The sequence below is a fragment of the Triturus cristatus genome, chromosome 9 (genome assembly GCF_964204655.1).
Source record: "Triturus cristatus chromosome 9, aTriCri1.1, whole genome shotgun sequence".
Lineage (NCBI taxonomy): Eukaryota > Metazoa > Chordata > Amphibia > Caudata > Salamandridae > Triturus > Triturus cristatus.
The window spans coordinates 1293293161-1293306301 of record NC_140592.1 but is presented as its reverse complement, the minus strand read 5'-3'; positions in this window follow the sequence as shown (position 1 = coordinate 1293306301).

The window sequence follows — 13141 nt, the reverse complement described above, 5'->3', positions numbered from 1 at the left end:
TAGATGCAGTACCCAGCCAGTCAGCACGTCCCTGCACCCTCAGCCAATCTCAGCGCTACCAGTCTCTGTACCCAGCCAGTCTCTGTACCCTGCCAATCTTTGTATTCGAACCAGTGACCGCATTCCCGGCCAATTCTCGTAGCCACAGCCCTGCGATTCTTCAGCACAAATATAATGAAGTCCATGTTCTCCACTTTAGAACACAATTAAAAAGTAAATGTAAGTACTGTAACACTTATTTGTATTCGTGAATGAGCTCAGAGCAAATGCACTTTCAACTACTTCTCTCTCTAAAAAGATCACTACCTCACTCTCTCACTCCCTCACTCTCTATATCACAACTTCACTCTCTCTCTAACTCACTACATCACTCACTCACTCTCTATCTCTCTACCTCACTCTTTCTATCTCACTAACTCACTTTCACTGTCTCTTTCACTACCTCTCTCTATCTCACTACATCACAACACCACTCTGCTTACATCTCACTACCTCACAACATCCCTCTCCCTCACTACATCACTGTTTCACTACCTCACTCTCTCTCACTACATAACTCTCTCTACCTCACTACTCCACTCTATCTCACTACCTCACTATCTCACAACTTCTCTCTCTCAAAACATCACTACCTCACTCTCTAGCTCACACCCTCACAACTTCACTCTCTCACTCACTACCTCAATCACTCTCTATCTCACTACCTCACTCTTTCTATCTCACTAACTCACTTTCACTCTCTCTTTCACTACCTCTCTCTCTATCTCACTACATCACAACATCACTCTATGCTTATATATCACTACCTCACAACATCCCTCTCCCTCACTACCTCACTCTCTCTATCTCACTACCTCACTCTCTATCTACCTCACTCTCTATCTCACTACCTCACTCTCTATCTACCTCACTCTCTCTCACTACCTCACTCTCTATTTCAATACCTCACTCTCTCTCTCTATCTCACTACCTCACTCTCTCTCTGCTAATGCAATAGGTATCACATATGCAAAAAAAGCTAATGCCATTAGAAATGACAATGCCATTTATTTAGGGATACAAAAATGATAAAAAAATAATGAGCAATACCAATAGCTCTACCTATAATATTGCCGAGACCATTGCATTGTAAATGCTTGTTTCTGTAAGTTTCGGATAATATTAGGCGTGAAATGTTAATTATATCAGAGAAATTAAAACAATTAGTGCAACATTGCTAGAAAATCTCCAATAGTGATTTATTTTCTGATTTTCCACAGGCAAGCGACTAGTTCAGGTGAAAAATTACTTGCTCAAACCAGCCCCTTGACAGTCTCTCGCATTACGTTTTTACGCTGGGAATGCCTGCGCATGAAAACAAAGTCAGCAAGATACCAGCAAACTATATTTTTCATAAAAAGTATCATAAACATGTCACATAAACGCAATTTCTCACACCTCCGGATCATAACATCTGTTAGTGCAGGTGTGTCCAACACAGGCCCTGGAAGGCTGGATCCAGACATATTTTCAGGATATGTGCATGAGCTAGATATACAAATAATTAATTAATATAGCAAATTGGGAAGGTCCTGGCTCTACTTGGTCGCCAGGGGCTATTAAAACATTAAAAAATATTGAGCAAACTTTAAGAACTGCCGCGCGGCCTCATGGGAAGACCAAATCTGCAAACAGTTCTTTTAAATGTCAGCACTTCTCTGGGTGAAGTGTTGCAAGAGATACTTTGCGATAATCTGCACCATGTGCAACGCCCTCTCCATGTTTTGTTTGCTGTCATCTATTTGCCGCGCTGGCAGACCCACTGTCTGTATCAACAAACGAATAAACTGCACAGAGGTATAATGACAAGGGTGACGTCACTGAAAAATCCGGGCTGGCCCGTTGCTATGCTTTCACACTGCACGCATATTTTAGCAGCAGTTGCCTGAACAACACAACGCTCGACCAGCCTGTTACATGCACTCCCCCAGCACTGCGTTTCCATCCCCTATTACACGTACCCACTCACTCCCTGCCTATTACTGATGAAGGTGGCATTGCTAACCCCCGTACGCTGCGGCTGCAATTTCCCACATTGTGCGCGCGGTGCCTCTGGCACCTCATTACGGTGCACCGGGGTGCCGCAGCCCACAGTTTGGGAACCGCTGTCCTAGGGGGAGGGTCGTGCAGGGGGTAGATTTTTAGGTTTTAGGTTGGTGTAGTTGCATTTGTGTAGTGTGGAGTAGAGTAGTGTATTTGGGTTTAGGGTAGTGTTTAGGGTCATGCAGGGTAGTGTTACAGTGTAGGGAGAGGTCTGGGGGTAGAGGCAGGGTCGTGCTTGGGGTAGTGGTTTAGGGTTTAGGGTAGTGTCAGGGGGTCGTGTAGGGTAGTGTATCAGTGTAGGGGATGGACTTGGAGTAGGGGTAAGGTCGTGGTGGGGGTAATGTTTTAGGGTTTAGGGTAGTGTTGTAGTGTTTGTGTAGTGTAGGGTAGTGTTTTAGGGTTTAGGGTAGTGTCGGGGGGTCGTGCAGGATAGTGTTTCAGTGTAGGGAGCGGACTGAGGGTAGGGGCAGCGTTGTGCTTGGGGTTTTAGGATGTATTTTAGTGCTGTAGTGTTTGTGTAGTGTATGTAGTGTAGGATAGTGTTTTAGGGTTTAGGGTAGTGTTGGGGGGTTGTGAAGGGTAGTGGTTTAGTGTAGGGGACGGACAGGGGGTAGGTGTATGGTTGTGCTGGGGGTAGTGTTTTAGGGTTTAGGGTAGAGTTGTAGTGTAGGGTAGTGTTTTAGGGTTTAGGGTAGTGTCAGGGGGTCATGTAGGTTAGAGTATCAGTGTAGGGGACGGACTGGGGGTAGGGTCGTGCTGGGGGTAGTGTTTTAGGGTTGGGGTAGTGTTTTAGTGTTTGTGTAGTGTAGAGTAGTGTTTTAGGGTTTAGGGTAGTGTCAGGGGGTCGTGTAGGGAAGTGTTTGCGTGTAGGGGCAGGACTGGGGCACACGGTAGGGTCCTGCTGGGGGTAGTATTGAAGGGATTAGAGTAGTGTTGTGAAGTTTGTGTTGTGTAGTGTAGTGTATTTGCATTTAGTATTTTGCGTAGTGTTGGGGTGTTTATTTATTTTATGCTTGAAAAATATTTTTTTATGTTTCTAAGTGTTAGGGTGTTTAAAAAAAGAAAAAATGCGATGTTAAACTATGCGGTGTATTTAATTTCAAACACAAGTATTAATTTTTAAAATATATTTGAAATTACTTCCCCACCCAAAACCCCTATTTCCCTGGAATCCCGTCACAGGGGGTAGGTTACTTATAATTTAAAATATAAAAAATTAACAATGTATGCAAAGTAGTGGTATGCGTTGTAAGGATAGGCGCTGTAAAAGTAAAGTATTATCTTATAAATGCATTTGCGAATTAATGGATTGCGCACTAAAAGCATGCGTAGTAATGGCATGCTAAGTATCGTCATATATTCGGTCGGGGCAGCTTGCATGTGTGCTTACAAAGGGCATATTCATCTTGAGAGGCTTCTTGGCGCTGAATAACAGATGTTTACAGTTATATATCTCAACCGTACTCATTTTATCAACCTCGGCAGAAGGAAAGATTAAGTGGATCCATCAGGATTCGAACCTGCAACCAGGAGATCAAATAAAGATTTCTACAGTGGATGCAGGAGTCCATCAGACCCTGGTGAAGATGATACTGGAAACTTTGCTGCTCTTTTTGCATTGAATAAGGGCTGTCCCTCTGTCCAGCGACTATCACAAGGATCTCACAGTCTGTCAGCCGCGGCCCGTGCAGGTAAGTGCGGTGGTGGGGGTGGGTTTTCGACAGATTATGACGAGGGAAAATTAAATAAATAAATAATTTTCCCTCGCCACCGTCCGTCGAAATCCCCCTCACCCGGCCCCACCGCTTTGACCTGCACGGGCTGCGGCTGCAGTCTGTAGAGGGGATACCTGGAGACAGCCTTCCACTGACGCGGCCGAGAATGATACTGCAGACCCCTCGGGGGTCTCACTGCTTTTAGGGACGATACAAGAGACCCTACAGATTGGTATGCATATCTCTATAGAAGCACTGGCGTCCCTTTAATGGTATCCCTGTCCTTAGTAAGGATCGTCAGAGAGATTTTCAGTAAGATGGGTTACACGCATTTCTTTATTTCTTATTTCTAAGGGTGTTGAGGAGCCCCCCTCCCCCCTTCTGGGGGTCTAACCCTACAGCTGTTTATTGGCTCCCTTTATCTGGTCTAGATAAACTTCATAGCTCTACTTGACATGGGGTGCTGGGCACCTCAATTCCATGGGAGACAAGATCCTGAGTACCCAAGGTTCCAGAGGTCCACACATCTCAGAATCAGGTTCACCTTTGGTTCCAGCACGTTGCCTTGGGGAGGATCATGTACGCTGCTTCCCAGTCCTTGCCAAAGACTGTCCTTCCCGCCTTCCTTCTCAGGTGTCAGACCTCAGGACAGATGAGCAGAAGGATGAACTTTAATGAATCTAAAATTGCAGCTTGTCCACTTAGAATAAATGATCAGAGAGAAAACTCCTTCCAGGTGGCAGGCTGAGGGCCAAACCTTTCCTGGGGAGGTCTCTGAAAGAAATGCCAGACTTAGTTCTAGTCCAAGCACCAGAAGCATTTAATAAGCAGCAATCAAAGATGCAGTCTATACCAATAGCTGGCACAGGAAGTGAACCCTCATAAAACCTCCAGATTCAGAACTATATCATAACACAGTACTAGTTGTTGGTTTATAGTTTGTCTTTTTTGCAGTTATGGGGTACAAGCTGTTACAGAAGGAATATGATATTCTTGTCTGTATAATGACTGTGCCAGTGTACCATGCCAATCAACTAATAAAAAGACTACAAAAAATAAAAGGAAGAGGCGATGGAAAGGAGCTAGGGAGGGGAAGTTATGAAGCGCAATCGCAGACAGGGCTTCATTTGCCTCAAGGGGAGAACATGAAGGAGGCTGGGTTTGGAGGCTTCCAGAGGTCATCAAGAAGAGTCCTCTGTTCCTCCTGAAGGGGGCGCGCTCAGGAGCTGAGGCCTCAGCCCCACTTTTCGGAGCCGGTATGAAATTGAGACGGTCAAAGGCCAGTGCCACCAACATTGGGACAGGGTGAAGGAAAAGAAGTAGGCTAAATGAAACATGTAGCATTTCAAAGCGAGAAGGGAGTCGCCAGGGTAGAGGTAGATTGAAGATGCTGGACTGGTGAAGGGTGGAGATAGGACACAGGCGGCAAGCGAGGGGAGAGGTTACAATGGGCAAATGGGAGGGTTTCATAGAGGGAGAAGAGTAGCCGTGGCGTACCGGTAGCACAAGATGTCAAAATATGGCCATCCCTCTGGAGTTCCAGAAGCAACAGCTGCATTGTTAGGCTGTAGCGAGTAAGTACACAAAGGTCCAATGATATCTGTTTTAAGTGCACACACTATGGTGGTCACTGCTGCTCCTCCAGCAGGAACCCGAAGGGCGGTGGAGCAATCACCACTCTCCGCGCCCCTCCACCCGTGGATTCTAATGGCTGGAGGAGTTCGCCCTCCATTACTCGTCTGATGTTTGCCCTGTTCCTCGCTCCGCTCCTTTTCGTCACCTAAAGCCCTCTAACAGGTATCCTCATGGTGTGAGAGCTGCACAGGTAGGACACAGATCCTAGTTTCAGTAGCTGCAGACCTGCGTGATGTTGGTACTCCCCATCCCGAGCACAGAGAGACCACTGAGAAATAGCTGACCTGCGGTGTGGTACTCGCAAGGACTAGCGCACTACGGGTACACTCACCTTGCTTACATCATAAGGTCATACAGTTCCAGAAACTGACCCGGCGCCCAATGATGCCATCTGCATGGCTCAATCGATATTTCCTCACAAACTGAAAACCTGTCTTATGAAACTGAAGACTGGACTGGATGAGGTGTGTGAAAAGCTGGATAGCTTGGGTTCCATAGTGGGTTCACATGGGGAAGGGATGCAAGATGTTGATTCTTTTTAAAATGTCTTTATTCGTTTTGTATTAATACATCATTGATCATGAACTAAGCAGGCATTCAACAATGCAGAGTTGCTTGGCAGCTTTATCAGTTAGACATCTCGTGCAAACATAGACATTGAGCAATGGGTCGCAATGCAATAAAAAACACCGCAAACACTTACCATCACAAAGCACATTTGGGGCCAGATGTACGACCGTTTTTTGCGGTCGCAAAGGGGTTTTAGGCCCGTTTGCGACCGCAAAAAAAGTGTGGTCCATGTACCAACCCTATTTTGCAAGTCGCAAACAATTTGCGACTCACATAAAAGGGTTTAGCACCTCACTATTAGGAAGGGGCGTTCCCTTCCTAATAGTGACTCCAAAACGTATGTAAGAATCGCCAAACACTCGCAAACGGGAAGGGGTCGCGAGGGGACCCCCTCCCCTTTGGGAATGCATGTGCAAACGTTTTTTAAAGGCAGGCAGTGGTCCCTGGGACCACTGACTGCCCTTAAAAAATGAAAATGAAAAGTTTAATTTTTTATTATTTTAAATGCATCCCATTTTCTTTTAAGGGAAACAGGCTGCATTTTTTTTTTTAAACTGCTTTATTTAAAAGCAGTCCCAGACATGGAGGTCTGCTGACCCCAGCAGCCACCATCCCTGGGAGTGCTAGCCATTCCCAATGGGGTCGCAAATTGCGACAGCCTCATTAATATGCTTGAGACATGCAATTTGCAACCCAATTGGGAATCGCAAACAGTGTCTCTGACACTATTGTACATTGATGTTTGCGACTCGCAATTTAACGCAATTTGCAAGACGCAAACATCAATGGTCGGACATTTGGCCCTTAGTGGGAAACCGCACTCGGAGAAGGGACAATGATGTCATGATGGCAGTGCAGGGAAGGGCAAAACCTGCATGGAGATGCAGCAGGAACTTGGCAACAACTGGGACCTGGTCCTAAGAGATGAGCCCTGTCTAGTGACAGAGGGACATATCAACAAGGGCTTTATCTCTGCTTTTTTGGCTTTAAAAGCCAAAAAAGCAGAGATAAAACTAGCGCCCTATCAACAACAGGGTGCTAACATGCAAATTCGCATGTTAGCACCCTTTTACTCTACGCTTCCCCTTGCATCTCTAATGAGATGCAAAGGGGGCGTTCCAGAGTAAAATAATAGGAGAAATTTCGCTATGCGACATTTCTCCTATTATCAGGAATATCGCTAACCCTGTTAGAGACAAAAAAAGCAGCGCTAACCGCGGTTAACGCTGCTTTTTTACGTCTGGTATTTTTCTGACTTAGCCATGATATCCTATGGAAGGAGGATATCATGGCTAAGTTTGCCTGTCCCTATCAACAAGGTAACGTGAGATAATCGCTGGGTTTCCAGCGATAATCTCACGTTAGCCTGTTAGCGTGAGGATTTTTATCGCTATTGAGATAAGCGTTGCTAATAGCACGCTATCTCAGCGATAAAAATCAACGCTAGCCGGCGATAATTATCCTAGCGCTAAGTGCGCTTAGAGATAATTATCGCCGGTTGTTGTTGATATGCCCCAGAGAGAGGCCCTGTGGCCAGGGAGAGGTAGTCTATGGCAGCCCACGCTCACAACCACTGGCAAGAGGCTTCAGGGAAGGAGGATGGGCAAGGACCCGGAGGAGAGGACAGGGAGCCACCTGATCTGAGTGCAGCGGGGGTGATGCTGCTCCTTGGAAGGTCGGACGCATGATGTCTGGATAATGAGTCAACAAGATCAAGCAGCAAGGTGTCACACAGGGAGCACTGGCCTGAAGTACTGGGCTTCTGTATGTGAGGAATGCAATCAGAACTGAACATAAGGTGTACAGCCGTGACAGAAGTCTATTGGTTGGACATGGGAAAGCGGTCATGTGCAGTGCTTGTATCTCGTCATTAGATTTTATCTTTTGATACAAGCTGCCTATTAGACTGACAGTTACACTGGTTGGCTATCAGCTTTTCACGCTCACGAGCTCTGTCACTTCTCTACGGTGTAAGTATCAAGCTTCTCCAACATCACCATTTTTATGAGCGCAGAAGGCCTCCCCCACCTGTCAGTACACTGTCCTTAGATGCCCAGGTAAGGCGTTCAGTGAGTCATGTGAGACGTTAGTGTCTGACTTCTGAGCCTCCTCATACGATGGCTGTTGGCACGGCTAACCTCAATCTGGTGTGCGGGTCCTGGGTGTCCACATTCTTTGGTGCTCAGTGGCAGTGAAGGGAAAGCAAGAACAAGCACTGGCAAAGCCAATAGATCTCAGCAATGCCCGAGCATTTGGCCTGGTCAGTGTGAATATCTTTTAGCCATGTTGTCTAGCTGCACATCTGCTGTTCACCATGGCTGAAAGTCACTGAAACCCCGGAATCACAGGATGTGAAGCTGACACCGAGTCTCTTCACCCCCCATGTTGAATTTATTGTCCTGCCCCTCCTAACACAAAAATTGCTCTGACGTGTCTGCTCTTGCTGCAGCAGCGCGGAATACTAAATGCCTTCCTCCGTCACAGACCAAAAGATCTCACAAACACACTCAATCAATACATTCACTGGTGGGGCCCATAACACCAACATTCACTCACCATCAGTCTGCACTCCTCAGGAGGTGATGGTTCCGAACGCTGATATGGAAAGAAATACCTCTTTCTCCTAATGAGCAATAATTCTACGTAACCTTCCCCAACTCATTAGGTCCTGAATTCTACTTTTTGGTACTCCTCCCATAGATTGGCGATGAATCTGCTAGTTGCTGGTTAGGTAATTTCTAATTCTTCATTCACTTTGAATCAATACATTTTCAATGAATAAATAACCCGACTCATTTAATAATTTGATCAAATCAATCTTTATCTAATTAATGCAAGTTAAATCATTCGTTAATCAAACTGCCAATCATCATATTTACCTATTCTGGCTAATTGTCGTCCTCTAAGTCAGAATTTGGGCATAAGTTCAGTCTGTCAAAGATTCAGGGAAACAGCTGTCCTGCAATGTCACCGTCCTCTCCGTCAGCATAACATCAGGAACCAAAGTTCGAGTCATCGGATCGAATCGTGCCGCATCTCTCTTACCTCACTATTCTACCATAATTTATAGTAAAATCACTGTCATTAAGTAACAAAACTTAGTTTTCCGCTCCTCGGATTGGATAATCAGAAATCGTCCTACAGAGTTCACATGTAGTTTGTCCATTAGATCATCACACTTGCTGATTCCGGTTATAAGAGATATTCCATTGTTCTAAGGAAAGCTGGCTTGCTTCCCAGGACGACCTTGGTGGGTACAGCCTGGTTAGGGTCACGAAGAGGCCACTGTTTCTGGCATTAGCGCAGGTGCACTTCTCCAAGAACCTCATGCAGCGTTGTCAGTCGAGTCAGATACAGGAGGCAGCCATTTTGTGGCAGGCCCAAATGGTCAACTTAAGCAAAAGAAACACAAAACGTAATTAATACATGGAAACGACTAATAAAATGTTATTCCCTCGCTAATACCCATATGTGTGTGTATTTATCTAGCAGAAAGCAACACTCAAAGCAATTTATACTCACTTAATAAAGCAAAAATCACAAATACATCACAAAAGCAACATATATCATGCCATATTCTACTTCTCTAACATTAGTATGCGTACATATTTAGGTTACATGTTAATTTAGCCATGCAAATGCATTCCCACGTGTATTCCAGTTATTAATATAATTGATTAATACCTTTCACATCCAACTATTAGTAATATTACAATTAATTGATTATTCAGATTAATATAAGCATGCAGAATGGGGAGGGTATACAACATTTTTGAATTACCCGCTCCAGCAATCCCCCCTTTGGTGATTTTATCACCATAAAACCCCAAAATTTTGTTCTTTCTTTTACGGAATTTTAAATTTTTTCTTGCTCTTAATCATAATTCCGTTTTCCCTTTGTCTTCTCTTTTTGCTGATTCATATATGCTCTCCTTCCACTCTTCCAATTCTATCTCCTCAAATTCTCTTTCTTGTTTCTTGTCTTTTCTTCTTAACTTTTCTCTTTTTAATTTTTTCTTGTTTTTATTATTTCTACAACAAATGCATCCTAATCTTATCACTAATATTATGAAAATCACACATGTTAATGGAAACAATATCTTAACTATAAAGGTACTACCTATCTTAACTAAGATATTTTTAATAGCTGATATCTTGTTTCCAATCTTTTCCCAAACACCTTCAACCTCCAGTGGTGCAATTTCGTCATGCAATTCTGTAATATTCTTAATATAGATTTTCAGATCTTTACTTTCGTCAGGAATGTAAGTACAACAATGTTGACCTTTCAGCATTCCACAGACTCCACCCTCTTTTGCCAATAATATATCAAGGGCAAGTCGATTTTGCATTACCATAGCACGCATGGCAACCATTTCAGCGTTTACCAATAAAAATCCTTCAGCGGTGCTTGTTGACAAGCGATCCACTACTGTTGATAGTTTTCTAATTTTGTTTGCATTCAAAGATATTCCCACTGCTGGTATCAATGCTCCAAAAATATCACCTATAATTTCTGTCCAAGATTCTCTCTTACTACGTACTAAGTGATTACTTAAACTATGTACACCATCTTCTCCTCTATCCATATGAAAGATTTTCGGAAAGACCAGGCCAACGTAACATGTGCCATACCAATGGTCTGGCAAACGATAATAAGCCCTATTCCCGCAAATAAAATATAATCCAGGAAAGACTGGATCTTTTCCTCCTTTAAATCCCCATCCACCCATGTATCATGGCACTCACTGTTACCTACAAAGTAATTATCATACACAGTTTGATTCCTTCTAATGCATAATTTCCCTTTCTGAGGCCTATCTAAAGCCATAGTTGGATTAGCTTCACCCTTGAAGTGTTTTCCCTTTCTACATCCCAGACTGTTTTGTCCACCTTTCCTTCTGATACCTTTCTTTGCATTTTCAGTCTCCTTTCTTCAACCATGTCTAAGAATGTCTTTTCTTCTTTCTTCAAACTGCAAGTCAAATTGTTTCTAAAAATATATTCTAATGTTAGTTCCATAGTTTCTAAGAAAAATTCACCTAATACCTTAGCAGGCTTTACCTTGTTTAGTTTGTTAAAGGAAGGCACTTGTGCAAAAATGTCTGATAAAATAAACTAGCTATTACACTACATGTTATTCCATACGTTGCTGGAAGGTGATGATAAGTCACTCCTTCTGAAACAGAGGCAGGTAACTGCATGCGTACATAGCAGTCCCTTACATCCATTGTCTTTACATATTCATACAATAACTTTGAAAACACATTGTTAGAAAAATCAGTTATAGACCTGTCTTTATGTAAATGATTGTTATCTATTCTAGTCGGAACTACCTTTTGTATTTTCCCTATATTAGTTATGTTTTCAGTATGTCCTTCTAGTGTATCTATAGTAACCTTGAAAAAAATCAGAAGAGCAAGTATGCTCCACAGAAGCATTAATAATCCTGTACAACAACAACACATTTTACACCATCTTTTCATGAAAGTACATCTACTTTTGCTACCATCAATGTTAGCCATCGTCGTTGTGAGAAGTTGGCCTGGTATACGATGTTCACTAGTTAAAGTGACCACCTTGTACCATGCCAAGCAACCCTTATGGTGTGGTTGTAAGTCAACCTTTTCGGACTAGCTGCCCTAGTGGTAGCGTAGGCTAAGCAGTCTTTGAGGCTAAACTCGTTAAAGCGTGTTAAGCAAGCTGTTTTACCACATGTAACCCCCCTTTATACCAATGAAAGGACACCACACAGATATATATTCAAAATATATATGTATTTATTACTCAAAGTATCCCCTAGACTCTTTATGAGCACATGAGCACAAATCGTTAAACAAGAAAGTATTACAATATACAGAAGTTGCACTTTATATGGATGGGCCCTGGTGGCCACTCAAACCATATACCAAAATAGTGGTATAAGTACCACGAACAGGAAAGGGAAAAGGCCTAGGGCCTCTAGAATCGCTGGGCCTACAAGGAGCTAACATTAGTTAGTGACCAGGAGGTCCACGGGTCGCGTGTGCAGTGAGGAAAGTTACACGCGGGCTCCCATAGGTTTTCAATGGGTGCGTAAAAGTTCAAAAGTTACTGCTAGAAGGGTCTTCTGGATGGACTACGAACTTAAGACTTAACACACAGACACTAGAGATGTTTCTCTACACTTGGGCACTGGAGTGCCAGCTTTACCTCACCCACAGGAAGCGGGTGCATAGGTCTCGAAGTGCGTCGGGTTTCGTCTATCTGTTCAATGGAGCCTGATGACAAAGATGCTGCAGGCGGCCGGTCCAGAAGAGATGCGGTGGATCCAAGAGTGGATCGGAGTTGTAGAAGACCTGTAAGCAGAGGGGACAGTGTTCACAGTCACTAGCCAGTGACCGGCGTGGCACCAGGTAGGTACCAGGCGATGTCGGGTGCAAACAGGTGATGAGGTGTTGCTTGTCTCCGCAGCCACGTGGTCCCTGAAGGTTGACGACGTCCAGGAGTCGGTTCACGAGCTGTCCCACGCAGGCTCTCGCTGTCGGCGGTGTCGGCGACTCGAAGGAAGCAAACAAGCCTTGGCAAAAGCAGAAGTTGTGAAGAATGGAGAAAGCTGATTGTTCTGACCAGCAAGGTCAGAGGGGCTGCTCTTTTGGAGAGCAGCTGGGGCCAGTCTGGAGCAACCAGACCAGTGTCGTAGATTTCAAGGTTCGTCGCCAAAATGGCCACTAGCCAACGGGCCAGGGACCGGGCAGGCGCGTCGAGATGCAAAGTGCAGAGGGGCCCCACGCAGATCGTGGAGATGCTGGAGGGCTCACCTTTGGTGCAGATGCTGCTCGGTGAGTGGGCTTCTCAGGACCCAAAGCACAACTTGGAGGGAGCCTCTGTTGTCGCGCTTGCAGCTTGTCGTGGGTCTTTCAAGATGGCTGGCTCCACGTGTCTCGGTGCCTCTACGGGTTCCTTCTTTTCAGGGACTGTGGATCGGGCGGTGAGAGGTCTGGAGGTCCAGGTCTTGTTGGGCTCTGGGCTTGGGCTCCGGCGGGAGGCGGCGGCAAAGCAGACGTCGAATAGCTGGTTGGTGCTTGCGTTAGCAAGATGGTCACTCCCTGACCATAGGGGAGATTTTCCTTTCTGTCCTCTGTGCCACAGAGCGTCGA